This window comes from Quercus suber, unplaced genomic scaffold, assembly GCF_002906115.3.
Source record: "Quercus suber isolate HL8 unplaced genomic scaffold, Cork oak 2.0 scaffold_337, whole genome shotgun sequence".
In the NCBI taxonomy this organism is placed as follows: Eukaryota; Viridiplantae; Streptophyta; class Magnoliopsida; order Fagales; family Fagaceae; genus Quercus; species Quercus suber.
Window position 1 is genome coordinate 201,744 of NW_027069789.1, and position 27,605 is coordinate 229,348.

Sequence of the window (27,605 nt, forward strand, 5' to 3'; positions counted from 1 at the left end):
GAGACTAAATCCTAGACTAACCATACATTAACTATGGTTAACAGACTTGTAATACAGGTAGGAGATTTGTCTTGCACACAAGGTAAGATTAGGATTGTGCCTATTACATATCTCTAATAGTTGTACATGTAAAATGGTTATAGGCAACGACCATTGTGACTTCCCCTTACTTGGACGTGACCATATCGCACGTTCATTGTCTTATGCTTTATTTCTTTACATATAGGTGACTTGCTTAAATTGGTAATCAACATAAGCTGATTGATTTCACTGCATAATCAATTAAGTAGTTAAAACAGTTATTTTAAGAGACATTGCTTGGATGATTACTTTTGTCCAGGTAAATAATTATATTACTGGGTCTTTTTAAATTTGTGAATTTTTATTCGATGTGAAATAAAAGACAAGTGAAATTGATTCACATAATTGGATCGAGCTTTATGAAATTTCAAAACTTTGTAACAATAATAATAGGAGGAAACGAAAATACAAAGTCTGGCTAATACTTTTGAGTAGAAGAAAATCAACAACCTCAAAGGAAGCTGTTGATATATTTTTTAAGGATTCCATCGACAATAATCTGGTATGTTTTTTCTGTAGGATAATAACTATCAAAAAACACATACTTGGAGTCATCTGTACAAGTGAAAGGGGTTAATTTGATGCACAGTATTGATGCCTCTATAGATCCTGTGCCACATCAACCTTTATTTGCAACCTCAAATCCTGAAATTAAGAATATTTTTTTTTTTAAAAAAAAATTGAAATTGTAAAGAAGAGGTATATTACCATATTTCTTTGGATTTGTTATGATATAAAGTTGAGGGTTGTAGACGTCAATATAGACCACCTTTGCGTTAGGCAGATTGTTGTTAAGGTAACCCAGCTCCTTGGAAAGTTTATCATTGAACACTTGCGATGCTTGATTCGGCTCTTTTGCACACTCTTCTTCTTTGCCTCCAATCAAAGTTCGTTGTGATGGCAAACATCCTAGTGGTGGTACGCTTAAAACGAAAATTGTCCGTGCTCCTACTCCATATAGTTCCTTCAAATATTTTGTAAGAAACATCACTTTCCGCTGAAGATGCCCACCACTATATTAATTTTAACATCAAAGAATTAAGTAATATATTATGTTGTTATTAAATTTATATGGTGTTTGATATTTTGAATTATTAATTTTTTGGACATGGTCTAAGGCATACAACTCACATTTCCTACCTACAAAGTGTTAAATTATTAATGAGGTAAGATGTAAGGCAACTTGTAATAATTATGTTGTGCATTTAATATATACATCATACTTGTGCAGGACTAACATATTATAAGAGGAGTAATATATATATTGGATGCATAAGATATCTTCCCGTTAACATGGGATCTATGTGGGTTGTGAACTTGAGGTTAAGCATCCCCAGTTATTAGTGAACTTAAGCATCACCTATCATACTTGACTTGTTAGGCTGCTCATTGTAATTGGGATGCCCTTTACCATTTCTTCTCACTTTGCTTAGGTTTTCAAGAAGCATGAGATGGGGCTAGGCCCCTTTCCCTTTTTCCTTAATATATAATTTTATTCACAAAAAAATTATAAGGGAAAAATTAAGGAAAAACAAAAGAATATTGACTTACGTTGATGAAAGTAGAAGACAAATTGAGCAAAAGATCAGTGTAAGAAGAAACATCATATTTGGCTTTCCTAATTCTAGAAAGATAATAGGCATTGGCATTGTCATTACTACCAACAGCCACAAAGACTACACTTTTGGCTAATATGAAGTTTGTTCTTCCTTCGCCAACAATTCTTTTCAACTTTCCTATGTATTGCTCGAAGTCTTGTAATTGCTCAGGTAGTGGAATGATTGACTATATGTATTTAAAAAAAAAAAAGAAAAAAAAAAGGATAAAGAAGTGTATAAAATGCGCATACCACTATTTTAGATGTTAAAAGATCATATCCTATGCCACCCAAAGCAAAGCTTACACCTGATAAGAGATCTTTGGGTTGCAAAGTTGGATCCCTATATGCTGGTAGGAGCTCTTTTAATTCCTAATTCTTCCACTGAAAAGAAAGAAGAAAAATTGGATTACTTCTTATAGTCTGTTTGCATACAGCTTTTTCATTTAGATTTTATGTACAACTTTTTAAAATCTCACTTTTCCAATATATAAGTGCTTTCAAATAAAAGCTAAATAAGTTGATACCAAACTCACACTTAAAATGGACATAGAAAGAACAACTCTTAACAAACACTAACTAATTTAGGATTTTGAAATGACCTTTTTTTATTTTTTTATTTTTGAGGAACAACCGCACTCCGAGAATTTTTATTACGGAGGCAAATCTTTTACAACATAACTGAAAATGTTTAGTGGAACTTCCTCCACCCAAACTCTTAAAGGAAAAGAGAACCTAGCATCCCTAGCTAGAGCATGGGCAACATGGTTGCCCTACCGCCTTACATGGATGATAGAGTAGGATTGAAAATAAGCCCTTATAAACATGAAGTCATTTACTAGATGACCAACCAGCACATTAGAGTCCGTCCATGTCTGTAAGCTCTTCACCACAAGTTCTACATCACCTTCAAAGCACACCTGACAAAAGCCAAGTTCCTGAGCAAAGATTGCAGCTCTTCGGGCCATTAACATCTCTAGAATCTCCATTGATACTGGCATCATCGCCTTCTTTGACAAAGCCACCAAAACCTGCCCTTCTTTGTTACGAATGACCACTCCAATGCCTACTTCTTGTTCCTCCCCGAACACTGCCCCAACAAAATTGGCTTTCACTATATCCTCTGTTGGAGGTTGCCACCGCACCGATCTAATCCTTTATTTCAGTTCTAGCCTCTATCTTCCCTGCTGAAACTCAACCAACAAGGCTGAAGCTTATTGGGCAAGTTTTGTACTTGGCAAAGCAACTTCATTGGTTCTTAGTTTATTTCTCCGAAGCCAGATTAACCAAGCAATTATCGCAACCTCCTCCAGATTTTTCCCTTCAGCCTTAATGGTGCTAACCAGGTCACTCATTGATTCGATGTTTTGGAATTTACTCCTCACATTTGCAAAGGAAGACACCCACCCCTTACGGACATTATCACATTCCTAGATTGCGTGTAATGCGTCTTCAACCTTGTAACCACACTGATCACACATAGGACTGTCCGCCACTTTTCTTTTTTGTAGGTTTACCTTAGTTGGGAGTGCATTTGAACAAGCTTGCCAAAGGAACACCTTAACCTTATTGGGAACTTTCAAATGCCAAATACTCTTCCAAAAGAATTTTACCTCATAAGAACTGGAGCTAGATGGCAAGGCATTCAGCTCAGTCTCACACAACAGTTGATAGCCCGTTTCTACTGAGTAGGATCCCGACCTGCTCCTCAGCCATGTAACGCAATCCTCCTAGTCCGTGACACACAGTGGGATGCCCTTGATTCTATGAGCTTCAAATGGCAGGAAAAGTGCATCCACTAGTTGGTCATTCCAACCTTCCCCCCTGATATCAACAAATTAGCAACTACCTAATTTGAGGCCTTCTCATTCTTCGGAGAAACTACACGAGCCGAGGCCCCCCTAGGCAACCACCTATCTTTGTAAATGTTAATCTTCATTCCGTTCCCAACTGTCCAAAGCAACCTAGATTGGACAAGTTATCTAGCCTTTACAATGCTTTGCCACGCATACGATCCCAAATCTACCTTTGCATAAAAAACTAAACCACTTGGGAAATATTTCGCACTAAAGACTCAATAAAAGAGGGATGAGTGATCCACCAATAATCTCCACACTTTCTTAGCAAGCATAGCCTCATTAATTTTTTCCAAATCTTTGAAGCCCATGCCCTCAACGCCTTTGGTTTGCACAATGTTTCCTAATTCTTCCAATGGATCTTACGTTGGTCTCCTCGTTGACCCCACCAAAATTTCCTTATCATCATCTCAATATCATTTAATAATCCGGATGGGAGTTTGAAACAACTCATCGCAAAAGTGGGTATAGCTTGAACTACCACTTTTAGGAGCACCTCCCTTCCTGCTTGTGAAAGGAGTTTTTCCTTCCATCCTTGTAGCTTATTCCACACTCTCTCCTTAATGAAATTGAGACTCGCCTCTTTGTTTCTCCCAACCACCACTGGAAGATCAAGGTATTTCTCATATTCCTGCACTTCACTTACTCCCAAAAGATCTATTATCTCAAGCTTCCTCTCATTCAAAGTAGCCTTGCTAAAAAACACGGTGCTAAAATTGTGCAAATATCAAACCAAACAGGTCATTTCAATTTTATTGATTGAAATGACCTGTTTGGTTTGATGTTCACACAAATTTTCAATTACAAATTTAATTTAGTTCACCAATGACATATAAAATCTCTATGAATTTTTTATTTGAACACTATATGATATAGTTAGAGGTCTATAATGTTAGGTATACATGTGAGAGTGAAAGTTATACACAAAAACAAAATTATATAAGTGCAATAACAAATATAAAATTATTAGGCCTGAGTATATATTCTTAATTTTTGGTCCAAGTTGTGATGTTATATATATTAAATTCTGAATTAGAGTGGTTTTTTTCTTTTATTTTTTATTTTTTATTTTATGTTGCCTTGCTAACACATAAAAGCCCAAGCCATTAGTAATTGCCATTGATGGAGACAACTCATTCGCTGAAATGAACAAATTATCCAGTAACGCACATAAACGAGTGCAGATAAAGGTCTGCTGTAAGAAAGAGTGTTTCTACTTTTTCTTTTCGTAATGTTTAAATGGGCTTCCTAATATTTGGGCCAACCCAATCTCAATATGTGAACATTGTTGAATGTGACAGCTTGAGTCAGAGTCGGACTGTCACTAGGACCAAACCAAACAAGACAATTGTCACTAATTGCAAAAAAAAAAAAAAAAAAAAAAAAGGAAAAAACTGAAGAACTTAATTCATAATTTTCACCTCCTACCATGGTTTTAAAAACCAAATCGATTATTAAAAAAAAAAAATTTAAAAGTTCTCGATTCTCTAGAACTAAATCGGTCAAAGAATTATAAAAGTTAATAGTTCTCAGTTCTGTAATCTGATTAGAGTTAGATCGATAGTCAAACCAATAATGTTATATATCTAATTTAATTTATAATTTAAAATTTATATAAATTATTCATATTTTTAAAATTACACAATAAATAATTTAAATATAAAATATGATCATGACTAAAAATATTTACTGAAAAATATATTTAAAATAATATAATAATGTTTAAGTGAGTATACACTTTTATATTAGAAAAATAAAAGCCATGTCCAAATATTCCACTAATATATTGTTTCAGTTATGGAATTATTTATCAACAGAATTATGACTTTATCACAAAGTAAGGTAATTAGACTTTCCTTCAAAAGTTTGTAGGTCTAATGACTCTAATCACAATTTATCACACCATTATTTCTATTAATTTTTTTGTATCTGTCCAATATTCAACTATTAAATAAAAAATCTTCATAGACTACTAATAATTTCATTAATAACATTTATTTATTTATCAAAAAATTTAAATAATATATTTCACTAAAAATTATATTTTAAGTTGTAACTATTTTAGTAAGAGACCAAGAAAGAAGTGTTGCGAAGACATTTACAAAACATTTTCCATATTAAATTGAGATTTTCTTTACTTTAATTTGAAAATTACATTCAAATTATCCTTTAATCATTCAACAAAATATTGATTATTTACTAAATTAATGAGAAAGCAACGTTGAAACTTCAAAGTCAAATTTTAAACTAACACGTAATTAACATTTTAATTAACTTGTTATTAATTATGTAAATACTATTACCATAAAAAGCTTTTAAAGTTATTATTAATTATTTATCATAATATTAATAATGTAATAAACACCTACCATTAAAACGTGAGAGTACGGTTTATTTGTTTAGCAAAAAATTGAAAAAAAAAAGTTTGTAAATTCCACGTGTAGGCTCCGTTTGAGTGTATTTGGGATTTGCTTTAAAAATAAATAGTAAAAGAACTAAATAAACAAAAACTCAATCCCTTTTTCATAATCCATGTTAGGTCTAACAAACCTCTTTAACAAATAACATAAGATGACTATTGATTATTTATCAGAATTTTTTTTCCATTTAACATTATTTTTAAAATATTTTAGTTAGTTGTCATGTTTCTAAAACTCAAAACTCTAAAACTCAAATTCAAAGTGAAATTCAAGTTTCTAAAACTCGAGTTGTGTGTGATGGTAAGCTGATGTGGAAAAAAATCCACGTGGTAATCGAGTTTTAAAAACTTGATTTCTTGTGTTCACCTGGTCCTTTCTTCTTCCGTGGACTCCTTTCTTCTTTGTTCTTTGTTCTTCTTTGATCACCTGGTCCTGTCTCCTTCCGTGGAATCCTTTATCGTGTTCCGATCTTCATATTCTTCCGTGGAATCCTTCATCATGTTCAGATCTTCCCGTGTGAACTATTCTTCTTCTTCCTTTGGTTTCTGTAAAGTTGTAATTTACAACTATGTGTTTTGTTGGCTTTAATTACGTGCCAAATTTGATTGTAATTTTATTCAATCTTTTGTACCCTGTATTTATTATGGGATTTAATTGTAAGGGTTGGGTGAGAGAGAAAGAGATAGTGAGTGTGTGAAGACTCAAGCAATTGAAGACTGAAGAGTTTTCGTGGGTAGCTCGCGACTAAGCATCGCGCGAAATGATGCATGTGCCCTGCACATAACTATAATGCAAAAAGTCAGGATAGATAGAGACAACTGTGTTTCGCAAGTAACTCGCAGGTAAGACCTTCTCGCGAGACACTCGCGAAACATTCTATTTTGCCAGATTATCCTATCTGATACACACTTTCTGTACCCACACTATATATACTCATATTACCCACAAATGTTGAGGAGTGTTTCAGAGAGAAAACCCTAGTCATAAACCTTGAGAGTTAGAGATTGTTATACCCACATATCTCTACACATTTGCTTGTAGATTTCCTCTACTCCTACCTCTCCATTTCCATACTATTGAGAGGTTGATAGTTCAAACACTTACCACACCTTTTCAAAGTATCAAGTGAGGATTTGGTGCTGTTGGGAAGCATTGGAAGAAACCAGGCTTTGGCGGATGCAACCGAGCGTATTGCGAGATTCGGAGAGTTAGACAAGACATGGTTCTGAGAAGTCTTGTTGGAGTAGGAGCTTGGAGGGCTTAGATACAGCGGGTAAATTAGGCTTGGAGGGTCTCTTGCTAACCATTGTCTAATGGATCGATTACCACTTGGAGGGCGTGTTATTTTGTGTTTGCATTCTTTTTCCCTACTTTTTTTTCATTTCATTTTACTGTTGTGTTATTATGAATATGAGTTAGAGTAATTTGTTTGTTTATTTGCTCGCATTTACTCTTTTCCGCACTTAGTATAAGTTAGAGTAAAATCTATCGAGCTGTAACTTTAATTTAGAGGTCTAAATAGCTCTTGCGTTTTCACACATTTTAGAGCATTCAATTGGTATCAGAGCGAGTACACTTGTTTGGTTTTAATACCTGAGTGTGATTCTTGACCCTTTGAGATGGACCGGTCTCAATCTTTAAATGCTCCACCATATTTTGATGGTAGCAATTATGCCTTTTGGAAAGTTCAGATGAGGGCATTTTTGTGTTGAATAGATGAAAGTGTTTGGGATGCCGTTGATATTGGATGGACTAGGCTGGAGGTAGTCAAATCCATATGGGATAAGGTAGCCCTCATAGCGGCTAATGCAAATAGCAAAGCACTAAATACTATTTTTTATGGTGTATCTCCAGATGAGCTCCACAGGATATCTCACATCACTATTACCAAAGAGGCGTGGCAAATATTGGAGACCACGTATAAAGGAACAAAGAAAGTGAAAGACACTAAATTGCAAATGCTAACCACTCGGTTTGAAGAGCTAAAAATGAGTGAAGACGAGTTGTGTGACTCATTTTATAGCAAGCTTAATGAGGTGGTTATTGGCAAGTTCAACTTGGGTGAGAAAACGGAGGACTTAAAGATAGTGAGGAAAATCCTTCGATCATTGCCAAAGAGCTTCCATGCAAAGGTTACAGCAATTGAAGAGAGTAAGGACCTTGATGATATCAAAGTTCAAGAACTGATTAGCTCACTTCAAACTTATAAGCTATCATTGCCACCATAAAGGAAGAGCAAATCCCTTGCTCTTAAGACGATTAATGAAAGAATAGAAGCTCACGACCCATCGGATGAGGATGTTGTCGAGAAAGAAGTTGCATATCTTGCGAAGAATTTCAAAAAATTCTTGAAGTTCAAGAACAATGGAAAATTTGCTGAGAGAGGGAAATTCTCGAGTTTCAGAAAGGATAAAAAGAACTTCAAGAGGAAAAATGGGAAAGAGTCTTAATCTACTCAAGGAATATCTTGTGAAGAATTTCAAAAAATTCTTGAAGTTCAAGAACAATGGAAAATTTGCTGAGAAAGGGAAATTCCCAAGTTTTAGAAAGGATAAAAAGGACTTCAAAAGGAAAGATGGGAAGGAGTCTCAATCTACTCAAGGAATCACTTGCTTCGAGTGCAATGGACGTGGACATGTCAAGAAAGAATGTCCTAATTATTTGAGAATGAAGGGCAAGGCATATGCCACAACTCTTAGTGATTCGAACTCTTCCAATTTAGATTTGGAAGAGAGCTGTGATGGAGAAAGGAATTACTCTTCTTTTATGACTATTGCTTACGTTGAGTCTTCGGAGGACTTGAGCTTACTAGTGGAAGGAGATTGGGGAGCATAGTGAGATGGAGTCAATTGGAGTAGTAGAAGAATTCGATGTTGAGGAAGATGAAAGTACAGTGGGCCTTCAAGAGAACTACAATTCCCTTCTTAAGAAATCAGGAGAATATGCAAGAATGGCCAAGGCAGCCGTTAAAAAGATGAAAAAGGTAGAGGGGGACTACAAAAGTCTTCTAGTGCAATATAAGGAGGCCAAGTATGAAATAGAGACGCTGAATGGTGAGCTAACTGAAGCGTACACAAAGGTCAAATTCCCTGAGCTTGAAATGATTCAAGCAAATGCTAAAGTAGAGCGAGTCTCTTCCAAAAAGCTTGATGATGTCCTTTCTCATCAAAAACCTTTTTCCGACAAAACTAGATTGGGATATACTAGAGAGAGTAGTTCGGCTGTCAATATATCCAAGAAAGTAAAGTTTGTGAAAGCCAAGGAACCAATAGTAGTTACCACTACTGTTGAGAAGTGAAGGAAGAGAAGAATAAGAATAGGGATGACCAATGGGTGTTGATAAAACCTCTTAATCAATCAGTGGTCAAACCTGAAGCCAAAGGGAAATCACTTCTAAAATCACAAAGAGGTCCGAGAACAAAACATTTCTGCCATCATTGTGGACTTCACGGACACATCAGACCAAATTGTTATAAGCTTAGAGCATTGAAAAATGCAAGGGATCAAAGGTCAATAGGACTAAGAGATGACAAAAGGAATTAGGCTGTTGAACAATTAAGAGGCCGAGATGGTGATTTCGAAGTGATAGATGTGATGAAAATGATTGATGCATTCACCACCTGTTTGGCAAACTTCAACAGAAGGTGACGTGTGGGTGAAGAAGGGTATTCATGCATGATCACCTCCTATGTCCATGCATTAATACTTCCAATGTTTAGGATCATAGGTTCATGCATCATGTCATGCATTGCTTCCGGTTTATAGCATATTTCTTTTACAAGTTTTTGTTATGTACTTGTTTTTGTTGATCTTACTTCAGTTGTTCTGGTTTTGAGTGTGTTCAAAGATTCAAAAACCATAAAAATTGAAAAATCTTTAAAAAGTTTGATTGCTTGTGTTGTGTATATCACATGTGAGTTTAGCTTAGTACCTTTGTACTAATGGTGTAGTGCATTTACGAACTTAACTTGTTATGTATGCACATATATCTTTGTGGGAGAAATCTTGAAAACTATGTGTGATTGTTGTAAATAGATTTTCAAGCTTGTTATAAATGATTGGTCAGTAGTCTTAATGGTCTTGATACTTGCATAGACTTATGCCTATATATCTTCCCACCTTTATTTTTATGTTTTTGCAATAGAGCTCACAAAATATAAATCTCAAACTGAAAAAGAGATAATGAGCAGCAAAAGCATCTTACACATACAAGTATTTGACTAGGATAAAGGGAAAATGACTTTTGTTTTGAAATGTATGGTGTTCAAAAAGCCAAAGGCTAACTCTCAATGTTGAAATATCAAAAATTTCAAGCACCGATCTCAAAAAGAGATGTATTATCCAAAAAGGATCAAATGTTATGATTTATGCAGAAGCCAAATGAAAAGCATCTAAATTTTGTAATCATTCTCTTGTGGGAGGTCATATATGTTCATTTCTATAATTGACATAGATCACTTGATTTTGTACCAGTTGTGTATGACTTGATTGAATTGAACATTGAAGCTTCACTCTGGTCTAAGGACTATTCCACATTTGGTACTCACCCACAACACACAAGACTTTGTTCAAATAATGCTTATCTCATTTGTGTGATTATACATGTTCAAATGTGATGTGTATGCTCAAGTACTTGTTGATCAAACCCAAAATGATTTTTGAGTGCTTTATATGTTTTTGAAAGTGTTTTTATACTTTTGTGCTTTTAGTTTTTGTTCAAAATGCACTTTTGTTTTGTTTTGTTTTTTTTTTTCAAAAACAGGTTCAGAGGTTGTTTCACGAGAAGCTCGCGAATTAGAGCTTCCCACGAAAAGTGTTTAAGGGAAATAAATTTTTTTCAATTTCACATAGAGAGTCTTGCGACTGTCTCACGAGTATTTTGTGACTAAACTCTTCTCGCAAAATGATTTTTAGGCCAAAACTGGAAAATTTGAATTTCATACAAAGGCTATTGCAACTGTTTTGTGACTAAAAGCTTCTTGCAACAGCTTCAGTCCTTCTTGCGACTAATCTCACGATTGCCTAACCTGCGAAAAATGCATGTTTTCAGTTTTATATAGTAGATATGACAGTTTTTCTCTCGCATTGTCTCTTTCGAACCCCTCTCAACCCAAAATCATTTTTCACTCAAACCCCAACATTTTCAAGCTTGTTTTCTACATCTTCAACTTCAAGGTATGTTTTCTAAAACATTTTCTTCATGTTTGTCTAGGATTATGTAGAAATTAAGTTAGGGTTTTAAAAATTTGGGGATTTTTCGAAAAAGGGTTGGGATTCTTAATTTTGTGATTTTTTTTTTTTTAAATCTTTGATTGGCTGAGTCCCATTTGGTTTGTTTGTATCTATGTTGGTCCCATGTGGCAATTTAAAAATGTGTTGAGGCAATGTCACATGTGTTCATGCATTGTTCATAGTTGTTGTTCACTGTTGCATGCTTTGTGCTTGACAGAATGTCCATGTGACATTTTTGTGCTAAATTAGACTCAACTGAGTGCCAATGCTTGGATTTACTCTTGATTGAACATTTTTGACATGTTTTGATCAATGAGCACGTTTTACACACTTTCCCATTTTGTGCCATGCCATGCCATGCTATGCCATGCTATGCACCTCCTAGGCACACACTAGGCACACCCTATGCATCACATGCTGCACACACATGCACAGTCACTTAATTCATGCATTATACTATTGTTTACATGTTTTAACAATTATAGCATGATGTTTTAAGTGTGTTTTGTTCTGTTTTAAGACTGTTATGCTCTGTTTTAAGTATTGTTTTACTTATGTTTTAAACTAACTTGAATCTAATCATGTTTTGTGTTTTGTTTTGTGTTTGTGCACCTGTTTCTTGTCTTTGTTTACTGTTTTTGTATGCAAATGTCTCCGTTTAAAAGCTCAGCTGTGAAAGGAGGTAACAGCAAAGAGAAAGAGCCGGTGATTGATGTTGATGACCCTTCACCTAGGTCAAAGACGACTCGTTCTTTAATGGGAGTGTATGACCCTAACTTGTTCAAATCTTATGATGCATTTCAAACCTATGCGAACTATTTTCGAGATGCTCCGTTGTTGGTTGAAAGGGCCGTTAATCAACCATGTATTCTTGACACCAATATTCTCGTATGGTTTGCCACCAAGGATTGGAACTTTCTTCTCTTAAATCTTGAGGATGCATACGAGAACTTGGTGAAAGAGTTTTATGCGAAAGCCATTGTTCAAGGAAAGGAGATCAAGTGCTGGGTTAGAGGAAAGCAATTCTTAGTTACGCCCGTCTACTTGGCCGAAATTCTACACATCAACCGGTCAATATTAACTAACCCACCAGTATATGATGAACTGAATCTGGATGAGGAGGTCCTTCAGGAAGCTTTAGGAGATAAATTGGAGTTCTCATCCAATGGGAAGTCAATAAGTGTGGCATCTCTATCTCCCGAATTAAGGCTACTCACAATGATCATGTTTAGTAACCTCTATCCTTTGTCAAGCACCAGTTACATGAATCTCGGTCAAGCATTATTCTTGCATGATCTGATCACTAGCAAGAAGATTGATATGTGTTCTCATATTTTCCACATCTTGGCAAAAACAGTTGAACGGATTGCTTCAAGGAATTGTATTCCTTTTTGTCGCCTTATCTCAAGGATCTTGAAGCTCAAAGGTGTGCATCCTTTGGAAGATGAGTGCCCATACCCAAGGCCAAGTCCAATTAACATCTGCACTCTCCATGCAAGCATGAGTCATACCAAGAAGAGCACCAAGCAAGAAAGTCATGCTACTCTAGGAAGTTCAAGCTTTACCTTCCATGTTTATGATGAACAGCTAGACAACATCATGGCTACTCTTCGAGAGATTACTACCAAAATATCCAGACTCGCTACCATCATGCCCTCCTAACACATTTGCTTCGACACCAAGTTTACATCTCTCCAGACTCAGATGGACCAAATTTAGAGGAAGCTAGAGGAATATGAAGACTAGCTATTCCATGACAAAAGGGGGGAGATGGTGTTGTTGATAGGGGGAGTGTAGTGACAGAGGGAGGAGAAGCTAGTAGCTGCTGTTTGATTTATAGTTTTTTATTGCTTTTCTTTATGCTTAAGTACATTATTCTTAATTTCAGTCTTATATTCAGCATTTGTGTTTATCTCAATGCTTTGTAGCATTTTTTTTTTTTTTTGTACTTTTAGATGTTGACAATATGTCTTAAGTATCTCACACTTGTGCCCTAGTAGGATCTTGTTTCCTAGATGCAAATACTTCGAGTATTTTGCATTGGTTGTGTGTTGGACATGCAATTGATCATTGTGATTGGTCTTCATTGCATTGCATGTCCAGATGAACATTTACTTGCTAAATGTCCATTGTAGTCATTCTTTAATGACTGATCTTGTTTGATCAAGCTATGCTTATATGATATATAGTGTTTACAAACTGGATCGCACTTTACTTGCTCACGTACGTATCTTGTATTCAACTTGTCATAAGCTTAATGAAAGTTTTGTTTGTGTGCGAGTGTTTCAGGTTACAAGTATATATGTGCAAGTGCTTCACAGCTTCTAGACTAGGTGTGAGCGAGTTTTTCCACTGTTTCCAAACTCACGTTGAAGTCTAGAGTCTGTTTTAGGGGTTTTGTCATGGAATAGCCAAATGGGGAGATTGTAAAGTTGTAATTTACAACTATGTGTTTTGTTGGCTTTAATTCCGTGCCAAATTTGATTGTAATTTTATTCAATCTTTTGTACCCTATATTTATTGTGGGATTTAATTGTAAGGGTTGTGTGAGAAAGAGTTTGTGTGAAGACTTAAGTAATTGAAGACTGAAGAGTTTTTGGGGGTAGCTCGCGACTAAGCATCCTACGAAATGATGTATGTGCCTTGCACATAACTAGAATGCGAAGAGTCAGGACAGATGGAGATAGTTGTGTTTCGCGAGTAGCTCGTGGGTAAGGCCTTCCTGCGAGACACTCGCGAAACATTCTGTCTTACCAGATTGTCCTATTTGATACACACTTTCTGTACTCATACAATATATACCCACATTACTCACAAATGTTGAGGAGTGCTTCAGAGAGAAAACCCTAGCCACAAACCTTGAGAGTTAGAGATTGTTATATCCACATATCTCTGCACATTTGCTTGTGGATTTCGTCTACTCTTACCTCTCCATTTCCATACCATCGAAAGGTTGATAGCCCAAACATTTACCACATCTTTTCAAAGTGTCAAGTGAGGATTTGGTGCTGTTGGGAAGCATTGAAAGAAGCCAGGCTTTGGCAGATGCAATCAAGCGTATTGCAGGATCTAGAGAGCTAGACAAGACACGATTCTAAGAAGCCTTGTTGGAGTATGAGCTTGGAGGGCTTAGGTACAGCGGGTAGATTAGGTTTGGAGGGTCTTTTGCTAACCCATGTATCCCAACCGATTGTTTAGTGGATCGATTACCGATTAGAGGGCGGTGGAAAGGTTTTTCGCCGAGTTCTTCGGTTTCCTCTTCGATAACATATCGGTGTGTTATCTTGTGTTTGCATTCTTCATCCCTCATCTTTTTCATTTCATTTTACTGCTGTGTTATTATGAATATGAGTTAGAGTCGCTTGTTTGTTTATCTGCTCGCATTTACTCTTTTCCGCACTTAATATAAGCTAGAGTAAAATCTATCGAGCAGTAATTTTAATTTGGGATCTAAATAGCTCTTGTGTTTTCACACATTTTAGAGCATTCAGTTTCTCCTCTTTGTCTTCAATTTCTTCAAAATCTCAGATCTTCATCGTGTTCTTGAGATTGTTCTTATTCTTTTATGAAAATTGAGTCTTTAAGACTTGAGATCTATGTGGCATAATAGTGTCCAACTCAGCAAGTAGGAAGTGAGTCTTTAAGCCTCAAGTTCTATATGGAACTCAAGTTTCTAAAACTCGAGATGCTAGTTTGCTAAAACCTTTCAAGTGTGTGTTAACTTACTATATTCAATCCTCTTACTATACTAGTCCCCAAATATCCCCTTATTTATCATAAATAATCACCTAACTTTTCTATTGATACGGGTTCACAAATTTTTGTTAAAAAAATAATTACGCTTGTGCCTGGTGGATGCACGTGAAAGCCTGTACTTTCCCCTCTTTTGGAATTAATGGTGCATTGATTATCATTTCACTGATTTTTGCATGTGAAATCTTAGAGTTTATGTTAGATTTAGCGAACAGTGAAAAAGTTTAAGTGGAAATTGAAGAATTGAACCCTAATACTTCTTTTGAAAAAACCAAAAATATATCATTCTATGTAAAAGTCATCAATGAATAGTCACAAAGTTAAACATGGAGTTTTGGAGCATACTTTTGAATCCTTATCTTACAACTAGTTGCCTATTGTCAAACCGTGACCAGGAAAATGGTAGTGAAAAAATAGCTTAGGAAAAAAAAGAAAAGAAAAAAGTAACCTGCAGGCAAGAGAATAGAAATAGCATCAAGACCACGAATGTCATGAGTGTGTGTCTGCGTGAGAGAGACGGATATAGTAACCTAGGAAATCTGAAGGGACCTTTCCATTTGAAAATCTTCCGGTTGGTATTCCTCCTTTGAAATCCCTCCCATATGGAAGAAAATTGCACTTTGCTATTGTTGTGATATCGTTGTTGGTGCCAGTATCAACAATGGAATCTCCAAACATAATGACTGCTGGAATTGTCTCGTTTCTTGGTATCTGAATGACAGCTTTTGAGGCGCACAAAATAGCAAAAACAAAAGAAAGAAAAAAACAATGTGGTTGATGAAGAAAAACGTTTCATATTTGAGTGAAGCATTGCTCTAGGTTTCTCTTTTGGGATTCTTCCAAAGTTTGAATTTAAATTGAAAGAATACAAGCAAATTATGAAATGTTGATCTTCAATGTTTCTTCCCTCATTTTATAGTACCCAATCATAAAGCCACTATTAATGTTATTTATTGCACAACAAATTTTTAGTCTAAAGTTACATCAAGTTTTTGAGTCCAAATCTTCTGTCTCATTCTCTGCGCTTCACTCTATACTCCACAAATAAAAATATACGACATGTTCACTTATTTTATTAAATCCTACCATTATGTCTTTTTCTATTTCCATTACCCCCAAATAAATAAAAACCAACACAACACCACCAATCTTTGATGTTGTCGATTGTCGATTCCATCAATGTCTGTGGTTACGGCCAACCAATTTGTAAGACCAATGTTGTAAATTTTGTAATACCTATAACACTACTCTTATATAATATTGCAACAATCTAAATGTATATTAATTTCATCCCATTTGGTATTCCAAGTAACAACATTGACAATTCAAGTAAAAGAAAAACGTATTTGGTGAAAATGATTGACAATGATGAAAGCAATTTTTGTCTTGCAATTATTGTCTCATGTCAAATTTTCAAGAAATGTTTATTTATTTATTTATTGGTGATTGAATAGTTGTTATTTGAACCACAAACATTTTCATTGGGATAGAGGTTTGGTCATTTTTTCTGTCTTGCAATTAAGGGATATTTTGGTCATTTTTTAGGTTTTTGGGGTATTTAGGACATTTTTTAAGTTTTGGGGGTATTTTGGTCATTTTATGGTTTCAGGGGTATTTTGGTCATTTTTTAGATTTTGTGGGGCTTTTGTTCAATTTTTAGATTTCGAAGGTATTTTGGTAATTTTTAGGTTTTGGGGTATTTTAGTCTTTTTGATAGGTTTTTGGGGGTATTTTGGTCATTTTTTATGTTTTGGGGGTATTTTATTAATTTTTTTAAGTTTTTGGGGTATTTTGATCATTTTTTTTAGGTTTATGGGGTATTTTGGTATTTTGAAGGTTTCAGGAGTATTTTGGTCATTTTATATGTTTCGGAGGTATTTTAGTAATCTTTTGGGTTTAGGGGGTATTTTAGTAATTGTTAGTTTTCAGGTGTATTTTGGTCATTTTATAGGTTTCAGGAGTATTTCGGTCATTTTTTATGTTTAGGGGGTATTTTGGTAATTTTTAGGTTTTAGGGGTATTTTGGTCATTTTATAGGTTTCAAGGGTATTTCGGGCATTTTTTAGATTTAGGGGGTATTTTGGTAATTTTAGGTTTCAGAAGTATTTTGGTCATTTTTTAAGTTTTAGGGGTATTTTGGCAATTTTTAGGTTTCGGAGGGCATTTTGTCATTTTTAAGTTTTATGGATTATTTTGGTTATTTTTTACATTTTGGGGGTATTTTGGTTATTTTCTAGAAATTTAGATTTTATATTGTTTATTTAAATTTTAGATGGGTTTTAGTAGGTATTAGTGGGTTTATCCATTAAGACCTATATAATTAAATAACCTAATGAGTCTTTACCCAATTAACCCAAATATTCAAATAGATTGGGTTAAGACTTATCCAAATTAGGTGATCAAAAGATCAATTTCAATATGATGTTGCTATTTGGTGATCAATTTTTACCAATATCTTGCTGTAGTGCTAAAACCTTTGGGGTCACCCCAAATGTAGTTCATGAGATGACATTCACAATAGAAGATTTTAGATTTGATCTGAAGCTCATTGTGGGGCCAAATCAATAAATTTATCTACCAAGAAGAGTCTAAAGTCAAGAGTTTGTCTCATATTATAAACTTCAATTATAGTAGTGAATATCTTTGTTGGGGGTAATGGTGCACTCCTAGTGGTTTTACATTTGGAGGTTCTCTATTGATTTTTCACTTCATCACCATATTGCATGGTTTTTTTTTTTTGGGTTAAATATTAGCATTGATATATCATGTTAAATATGCTAGAATAGATGTGCAAATAGAAACATTAAATATAGAACACATGAGGGTTACGTGATTTAGCCTAACGGCTTACATACATGAAGAAAGCCCTTAAGGGCTACACCTTCAATATATGAGAATGTAGTACAAATTTTGTGTTACAATGAACATTACATGGGTATATATAGGAGGATAAATCCTAGACTAACCATACATTACCTATGGTTAATAGACTTGTAGTACAAGTATAGGAGACTTGGTTTGCACATGAGGTAGGATTAGGCTTGTGCCTATTACATATCTCTAACAGTTGTACATGTAAAATGGTTATAGGGGACGACCATTGTAACTTCCCCCTACTTGGGCGTGACCATATTGCATGTTCATTGTCTTATGCTTTATTTCTTTACATATAGGCGACTTGCTTAAATTGGTAATCAACATAAGCTGATTGATTTCACTGCATAATCAATTAAGTAGTTAAAACAGTTATTTTTAGAGACATTGCTTGGATGATTACTTTTGTCCAGGTAAACAATTATATTACTGGGTCTTTATAAATTTGTGAAATTTTATTCGATGTGAAATAAAAGACAAGTGAAATTGATTCACATAGTTGGATCGAGCTTTATGAAAATTTCCAAACTTTGTTACAATAATAATAGGAGGAAACAAGAATACGAAGTCTGGCAAATACTTGAGTAGAAGAAAATCAACAACCTCAAACGATGCTGTTGATATATTTTTTAAGGAGTCCATCGACAAGAATCTGGTATACTTTTTCTGTAGGATGATAACTATCCCAAAACACATACTTGGAGTCATCTGTACAAGTGAAAGGGTTTAATTGGTTGCACAGTAGTGCTACCTCTATATATCCTGTGCCTCAGCAACTTTTATTTGCAACCTCAAAGCCTGAAATTAAGAATATTTAAAAATAAAAGGCAAATAAATAAAAAATTAAACCATTTGAAATTATAAAGAAGAGGTATATTACCATATTTCTTTGGATTTGTTATGATATCAAGTAGAGGGTTGTAGATATCAATATAGACCACATTTGCGTTAGGCAGATTGTTGTTAAGGTAACCGAGCTCCCTGGAAAGTTTATCATTGAGCACTTGTGATGCTTGATTCAGCTCTTTTACACACTCTTCTTCTGAGCCTCCAAACAAAGTTCGTTGTGATGGCAAACATCCTAGTGGTGGTACGCTTAAAACACAAATCCTCCGTGCTCCTACTCCATATAGTTCCTTCAAATATTTTGTAAGAAAAATATCATTTTCCACTAAAGATGCCCACCACTATTATTATTATTATTTATTTATTTATTTATTATTTTTTAATATAAGATAGAATTTCTACTCTAATCTAATCTAAGTATATATATGTATGAAGTTCCCTCCTAGAAACTTGAACTCCGGCCCTTACCCCCCGTACCCCACAAGCATTTATACTAATTGTGGAATGACCACCGCACCAAGGGTGCGCAATGGTACCACTATTATTAATTTTAACATCAAAGAATTAAGTAATATAATACGTTGTTATTAAATGAGTTCCAATTAGCTCAACTGGTAAAATCTCTAATGTTTGTATAACAGATTTGGGGTTCAATCTCCGCTTACACCAAAAACTGATTGGTGTCTTGCTCTAATGATAAAGAACTCTAATCAAGAACGGACGTTATTGGTTGAAACTCTCTAAATGTATACAACTCACATTTCCTCCCTAGAAATTGTCAAATTATTAATGAGGTAAGATGTAAGGCAATTTGTAATAATTATGTTGTGTTTAATATATACATCCTTTCTCTTAGAGTGGATGGACACTACAATTGTGCAGGACTAACATATTATAAGAGGAGTAATAAATATACATACATACATACATACATCTATATATATATACATTAACTTGGGATCTATGTAGATTGTGAACTTGAGCTTAAGCATCCCCAATTATTAGTGAACTTTAGCATCACCTATCATACTTGGCTTGTTAGGCTACTCATTGTAATGGGGATGCCCTTTACCATTTCTTCTCTCCCTGCTTAGGTTTTCAAGAAGCATGAGATGGGGCTAGGCCCTTCCCCTTTTTCCTTAATATATAATTTTATTCCTAAAAAAATTGCAAGGGAAAAATTAAGGAAAAACAAAAGAATATTAACTTACCTTGACAAAAGTAGAAGACAAATTGAGCAAAAGATCAGCGTAAGAAGGAAGATCATATTCGACTTCTCTAATTCTAGAAAGATAATAGCTATTGGCAATGTCATTGCTACCAGCAACCACAACTACTACACTTTTGGCTAATATGAAGTTTGTTCTTTCTTCGCCAACAATTCCTTTCAACTTTCCTATGTATTGCTTGAAGTCTTGTAGTTGCTCAGATAGTGAAATGGCTGACTATATGTATTTAAAAGGGTAAAAAAAAAAAAAAAATCCTGAAAATTAAGCATCATGAAAAAATGACTATATAAAAATTTCAAAAAGAAAAATAAAAAGAAAAAGAAAAAGATAAAAAAAGATAAAGAAGTGTATAAAATGCGCATACCGCAAGTTGAGATGACAAAGGATCATATCCTGCGCCACCTGAAGCAAAGTTTACACCTGACAAGAGATCTTTGGGTTGCAAAGTTGGATCCCTATATGCTGGTAGGAGCTCTTTAATTCCGAATTCTTCCACTGAAAAGAAAGAAGAAAAATTAGATTACTTCTTATAGTCTGTTTGCATACAGCATTTTCATTTAGATTTTATGTATAACTTTTTAAAGCTTCACTTTTTCAAGGTATAAATACTTTCTAATAAAAGCTAAATAAGTTGATGTCAAACTCATGCTTAAAATTAAGGGCATAGAAAGAACAGCACTTTAAGGAACACTAACTAATTTAGGATTTTGAAATGACTTGTTTGGTTCGATGTTCACACAGTTTTTCAATTACAAATTTAATTTAGTTCACCCATGACATATAAAACCTCTATGAATTTTTTATTTGAACACTTTATGATATAGTTAAGAAGTCTATAATGTTAGGTATATATGCATGAGTGAAAGTTATACATGAAAACAAAATTATATTAGTGGAATAATTAATATAAAATTATTAGGCCTTAGTAGATATTCTTAATTTTTGGTCTAAGTTGTGTTGTTATATACATATATATATATATATATATTAAATTCTGAATTAGAATTTTTTTTTTTTTTTAAGATGTTGCCTCTCTAACATGTAAAAGCCCAAGCCATTAGTAATTGCCATTGATGGAGACAACTCATTCACTGAAATGAACAAATTATCCAGGAACGCACATAAACGAGCCCAGATAAAGGTCTGCTGTAAGAAAGAGAGTGTTTCTATTTTTCTTTTTCTTTTTCTTTTCGAGAGAGATTTCTATTCTTCTTTTCGTAATGTTTAAAACTGTATAGACATGGACTATCATCCACTTAAAAATGTTTGATGGGCTTTCTAATCTTTGGCCCAACCCAATCTCAATATAAGAACCTTTTTGTATATGACAGCATGAGTCAGAGTCGGATTGTCACTACTCACTAGACCAAACCAAATTGCAACAAAAAAGGGAAAAAAACAGGAGAACTTAATTCATGAATTTCACCACCTTCCATGGTTATAAAAACCCAACAGGTTAAAAAATAAGAGTCATGTTAACGAGTGCCAGAGGGTATTGGTTAACAATTCAATTAAAGAAAGTTTTTATGGAAAAAAAAATAATTAATATTTTGACAGCTTTTTTNTGTGTGTGTGTGTTCTCCGCATTTCCAAGATCCAAACATTCCAAACAAAGAGGCTTAGCACAAATATTGTGATACCCATATCATGCGTTTAACCCAAATCCTATCATTGTGTTCAATATGTTACCATGAAAGAATTAATCTCTCCTTAAAACATCGTGCTTAATTAACAATTAGCCCGTGAGAAACATCTAAATGATTGAGGTTGATTTATGTGGGAAAAAGGTGTGTATCCATGATCCATCAGAGTAGAAAAGTAGAACCCAAGCAACATCTAAATCTAATTCAAGAAAGCCACGATCACACATATAGTGCATGTCGCCGCAAACATTAAGAAAAAAAAATCTTAATCAGGAATGCTCTATTCATATATAAATGTTCTGCACCTAATTAGGAATGTTCCATTTTGATTTTAAGATAAATCATTTTAACCGGAAAAAATGTCAACATTAATGAAATGATTCGGAAATCAGCATGTAAATCATTTTAATCGAGAAGAGAAAATATGTTAAAGATTATTAGAGCGTTAAAAAGGAAGTCACTTAATACTCCATTTAAATATATTGTTAGGTTCTAAGACTTTAGGAACTAAATATATTAGAACTTCACCTTGTATATGTTGGCAAACTATGATCAAAACAATAAGTCTAGGTTTAAGCTTGCTCAAAGTTTATTTGTTATAGTTTGAATCGAGTTGAATGTAGAAATTTATTGTGCAAAATTGCAAAGCTCGATCGATCAAAAGTAAGGCTCGATCAATCGAGAATCATATCTATAGAATTTGAATTAAGCCCAAACAGAAGTTCAAGCCCATTAAGGATTAAGATTTCAAATCTACTTTTCCTAGTATATAAAGGAAACTCCAAGCACGTTTTTGAAAGGCTTTTTAGAGAGTGAATCTTGTGCCTCTTTTGTAGATCTAGGGTTTTGTACCCAAAAACTTTCTAAGGTCTTTGTTGAGTTGTGTGTTGAATCTTTTGTGAGATCTGTGAGGTGTTTACCTTCATACACATACATAAAGCTATCAAAATCAAAATTTGCATCAAGAACTTAATGGTGGTTTCAGTTGTTGCATAAAGAACTTTCAAAAAGATCCAAAACCTTTGAGTGAAGTCTTAAAGTCACAAGTAGGAGAACTTATGGTTGCTACAGATCGAGGAAAGAAATAGTTAGTGGACTCGAAACTATCATGGGGTCGTGGTAGTAAGTTTTCTACTCGAAGTAGCAATAGGATGATAATGATTTAAATTCTATTGTACAAACTTCAATTCTTTCATAGTGGATCTGTTTTTACCTTGAGGATAGTTAAGTTAAATCATTCACAGGTTTTTTACTGGTTTGATTTTCTTGAGTCATCATATTATTGTATTCTTTATTTTCCACTGCTTTACATGATATAACTTTATTGTTGTAACCTAGATCTGAATAATAAATCTAAGTATTCACTTAGTTAATTAATTAGGTTAAACAATCTAGTTTACAGAGGTCTAAAAACTTAACATATATATTATGCATTTTTATTAGGAATGGTGCCATTATGGCATTATCAACATATAAATCATTTTAACGGAAAGAAAAAATGTCAAAAATATAATGAAGTTTATGAAAGAGTGGTGGTGGACATTTTAGGGATATATTCATTGTTCACGCAAAAAGCTTTAAAACCCTTAAAACAATTTTTTTCAAGACGACCTCGTTGGAAAGCCAATTGAGTGTTTTTTATTTTATTTTATTTTATAAAATTATAAGTAATTATATTAAACGTATTTAAATAGGTTATCAATATATATATATACATATATATATATATATATATATATATATATATATAGGTGTAGATAATAGATTATTAGACGGTTCTTATAAACTAAAGTGAAAATGAAAGGTTTTGAGGGGCAATAATTAATGAGGCCAATTAATAGTGTACATTTAGAAAAAGTAAATTAGGAATGCAATTCCAAAAAATTAAATATATATATATATATATTTTTGAGAAACAAAAAAATAAAAATAAAAAAAATATATTAAATATTTGGCAGCACCTAATAGGGAAAAAAAATATGACGCGTCAAATATGTGTATGTATTAAGTAGATCAACCATTGCTTGTCATGTGGTATAATTGGACTACTAAAGACTTTTGGAAACTTGGACCCGAGACGATAATTGCAAGAGAATAAAGACCACCATCATTGCCGGCCATTTTTACCAAATTTGTTTTCTTAACTTGAATTGCCCGTGTTGTAATAAAATAAAATAAAATTGTCAATGTTTTTACTTGGAATTCCAAGAAATGTTTATAGGATGAAATTAATTGTCTAGACAAATGTTTATGGGAAGATAATAGTGAAATATATGTGGGTTCCCGTTAGCTCAATTGGTAAAATTTTTGAAGGTTAAATAAAAGATCTGTGGTTCAATCCCCGCCTACACCAAAAATTGATTAGTATCTTGATCTGAAAATAAAGAGTTATCATCGGGAGTGGATGCCATAGATTGAAACTTTCTCTTAAAAAAAAATATTGAAATATATATTGTATATAAAAAAGGAGTAAATTACGAATTTGGTCCCTAAACTTTACACTAAATGTCAATTTGATCCCTACTGTTTCAAATATGTCAGTTTAGTCTCTAACTTTTCGATATTGTGTCAAAATAATCATTACCGTTGAGTGATGGATGAAAAATGCCGATGTGGCTAACAGCGAAATTAAAAAACTATTTTATGTCACATTAGATGAAACGTGTACTGCCACGTTGAATAAAAATTTAAAAGAAAAATTTTCATGATTAATTCCTATTTTTATCCCACTTGAAATTTCACTGTTAGTTTCTAACAAATCCAATAATTCCAACTTCACTCATTCAATTAGTTCTCTAATTCTTTTTTATTTTTCCACATAACAACGTAGAACAAACAAACCAGAACAAAATTCCAATTTCCCTTATCATTTCCTCACGTATCCACCTCTGTTCTCCGAGCAACCAAACAAAAACTTCAATCCCTAGAACCTTCTCTGCCATTTTCGCTTAAGCTTTATTAATTTATTATTATTATTATTTCTATGCTTTGGAATCTTTCTCTGTCTTTGAGTTTTTCCTATGCTTTTGGACCTTGGAGGGGACTGTGTTGGTTTACGCAAGTGCTTTTGATCTGAAATCCCAGAAACTAACAAATCTGAGTTTCAATTTTAGCTGGAATTTACATTTTGATCCAATTTTAATTTGTTTGGATCTATCTTAAAGCTTTACAAGTTGCATGTTGTGTTGCATTTGATCTCGTTTTGAATTCTTATGGAATCGATTTGCATTGGTGCTTGAAATTTTTATAATTATGATTTTATGGATTATGGAGAAGAGACAAAGATGAGTCGGAGAGTTTAGGGATTTTGGTGGTCACATCACATTTCTTAGTTTTAATAGTGTCTAAAAAAAAAAAAAATTGATGTGGCTGTACAGTTGGCAAATGATGTAGCATTAAAAATAATTTAAATTATTCTGTTCGACACATCAACTTTTTTCATTCAATTAATAACGGTAGGAATTAAATTGACACGACATTGAAAATGTTAGAGATCAAATTGAAATATGATGTAAAAGATAGGGACCAACTTTATAATTTACCCTAAACAAAATAGTGAAATATATATGGGCCTTGTTAACGGACACCATAAGGTGCCCATTAAGAAATTACTTTATATTAAATTTTTTGCTTTATATCAGATTTTTGACCAGCTTTATAAAGTGTAGAGTTAGTTAACAAAAAGTAAAATAAAAAAGAAAGAAAGAAATAACAATTTAAGGGATGAAATTAATTGCCTTCATAATTGTCTTCAGAAAATGGTTTTGGGAAGATAATAGTGAAATATATAACGGGAGTTTTGGCACTTGCCATTGTCTTGTATTTTGACAAAATTATACATGTTATTATTGTATGCACTCTTTAATTGTTGGAATTTTTTTTAATTGAAAAAAAAAAAACTGAGAGATAATTTCAACTTATCGTTTTCACACTTAATAATTACTCTTTATTATCAAACCAAGATAACTTATATATGTATATATATATATTGATAACCTATTTAAATACGTTTAATATAATTACTTATAATTTTATAAAATAAAATAAAATAAAAAACACTCAATTGGCTTTCCAACGAGGTCGTCTTGAAAAAAATTGTTTTAAGGGTTTTAAAGCTTTTTGCGTGAACAATGAATATATCCCTAAAATGTCCACCACCACTCTTTCATAAACTTCATTATATTTTTGACATTTTTTCTTTCCGTTAAAATGATTTATATGTTGATAATGCCATAATGGCACCATTCCTAATAAAAATGCATAATATATATGTTAAGTTTTTAGACCTCTGTAAACTAGATTGTTTAACCTAATTAATTAACTAAGTGAATACTTAGATTTATTATTCAGATCTAGGTTACAACAATAAAGTTATATCATGTAAAGCAGTGGAAAATAAAGAATACAATAATATGATGACTCAAGAAAATCAAACCAGTAAAAAACCTGTGAATGATTTAACTTAACTATCCTCAAGGTAAAAACAGATCCACTATGAAAGAATTGAAGTTTGTACAATAGAATTTAAATCATTATCATCCTATTGCTACTTCGAGTAGAAAACTTACTACCACGACCCCATGATAGTTTCGAGTCCACTAACTATTTCTTTCCTCGATCTGTAGCAACCATAAGTTCTCCTACTTGTGACTTTAAGACTTCACTCAAAGGTTTTGGATCTTTTTGAAAGTTCTTTATGCAACAACTGAAACCACCATTAAGTTCTTGATGCAAATTTTGATTTTGATAGCTTTATGTATGTGTATGAAGGTAAACACCTCACAGATCTCACAAAAGATTCAACACACAACTCAACAAAGACCTTAGAAAGTTTTTGGGTACAAAACCCTAGATCTACAAAAGAGGCACAAGATTCACTCTCTAAAAAGCCTTTCAAAAACGTGCTTGGAGTTTCCTTTATATACTAGGAAAAGTAGATTTGAAATCTTAATCCTTAATGGGCTTGAACTTCTGTTTGGGCTTAATTCAAATTCTATAGATATGATTCTCGATTGATCGAGCCTTACTTTTGATCGATCGAGCTTTGCAATTTTGCACAATAAATTTCTACATTCAACTCGATTCAAACTATAACAAATAAACTTTGAGCAAGCTTAAACCTAGACTTATTGTTTTGATCATAGTTTGCCAACATATACAAGGTGAAGTTCTAATATATTTAGTTCCTAAAGTCTTAGAACCTAACAATATATTTAAATGGAGTATTAAGTGACTTCCTTTTTAACGCTCTAATAATCTTTAACATATTTTCTCTTCTCGATTAAAATGATTTACATGCTGATTTCCGAATCATTTCATTAATGTTGACATTTTTTCCGGTTAAAATGATTTATCTTAAAATCAAAATGGAACATTCCTAATTAGGTGCAGAACATTTATATATGAATAGAGCATTCCTGATTAAGATTTTTTTTTCTTAATGTTTGCGGCGACATGCACTATATGTGTGATCGTGGCTTTCTTGAATTAGATTTAGATGTTGCTTGGGTTCTACTTTTCTACTCTGATGGATCATGGATACACACCTTTTTCCCACATAAATCAACCTCAATCATTTAGATGTTTCTCACGGGCTAATTGTTAATTAAGCACGATGTTTTAAGGAGAGATTAATTCTTTCATGGTAACATATTGAACACAATGATAGGATTTGGGTTAAACGCATGATATGGGTATCACAATATTTGTGCTAAGCCTCTTTGTTTGGAATGTTTGGATCTTGGAAATGCGGAGAACACACACACACACACACACACACATATATATATATATATATAAAGTCTAGGGAAGTTTTTGGACAAGCAAAATACAGAGAGTATGTTATGGAATATAAAGAAATTCATTTTGGATATGATTGTTGAATTTTCATCTTTTTAGTTCTTTTGACAAGTAGAGTCTTTTTTTTTTTTTAGGTGGACTGGTAGAGGAGAATGTTAATATAAGGAGATTTGACAAGTAGAGTCTAGAGTCAATTAAGCATTTATATCAAATTGAAGAACTTCAATTATATTACTAAAAGGGTCCAGTTGATATATGCTCTTAGAGCATACATT

General features: G+C 33.4%; 2 pseudogenes; both read right to left on the bottom strand.

Annotated features, from left to right (window-relative positions):
- Positions 1-532: 532 nt before the first annotated feature.
- On the bottom strand, positions 533-15,735 carry LOC112016040 (GDSL esterase/lipase EXL3-like; annotated as a pseudogene).
- Positions 15,736-18,417: 2,682 nt separating this feature from the next.
- LOC136061206 (GDSL esterase/lipase EXL3-like) lies at positions 18,418-24,473 on the bottom strand (annotated as a pseudogene).
- Between the last annotated feature and the right edge of the window lie 3,132 nt (positions 24,474-27,605).